Raw genomic sequence first — 808 nt, 5'->3', positions numbered from 1 at the left:
CATTTGTTTCCAGGTATCTTTTGATCTCTGTTTTGATTTCATCATTGACCCAGGAGTTGTTTAGCATCATGCTGTTTAGTGTTCTTGTCTTTGTGAGTTTTGGGGGGACCTTCTTGGTGTAAATGTTTATTTTTATTCCATTGTGGTCTGAGAAGGTGCATGGTAGAATTTTGGTCCTTTTAAACTTGCTTATGCTTGATTTATGGCCAATTATTTGTATTCTGTGGTCTTTTGATGGAGTGCTCTGTAGGTATCAATTAAGTCCATTTGGTCCAGAGTCACATTGAGGCTCCGAATCTCCTTGCTGATTTTTTGTCCTGATGATCTGTCTAGGGTTGTGATTGGGGTATTAAAGTCCCCAGTTACGATGGTGTTAGAGCCAATATCGTTCTTTAGTTTTCCTTGAAGTTGCTTTATGAAAGTTGGCGCACCTATGTTGGGTGCATATATGTTTAGGATAGATATTTCTTGTTGATGGAGTGAACCTTTTATCATTATGTAGTGGCCCTCTGTATCTTTTTTAATTTTTGATAGCTTAAATGGTATTTTGTCTGAAATTAGGATCGCGACTCCTCCTTTCTTTTGTGTTCCATTCGCCTGAAAATTTGTTTCCCATCCTCTTATTTGAGTCTGTGTATGTCCTTTCTAGTGAGATGTGTCTCTTGAAGGCAGTATATTGTTGCCTGGTGATATTTTATCCATTTTGCCATACTACGTCTTTTCAGTGGTACGCTTAGTCCATTCACATTCAGGCTAATTATTGAAATGTGAGAGTTTATCCCTATCATAGAGTTCTTATAGAGTTGTT

Source organism: Carlito syrichta, unplaced genomic scaffold (genome assembly GCF_000164805.1).
Source record: "Carlito syrichta isolate Samal-C Ts95f unplaced genomic scaffold, Tarsius_syrichta-2.0.1 Scaffold307918, whole genome shotgun sequence".
Taxonomy (NCBI): Eukaryota; Metazoa; Chordata; class Mammalia; order Primates; family Tarsiidae; genus Carlito; species Carlito syrichta.
This window is presented reverse-complemented; position numbering follows the sequence as displayed.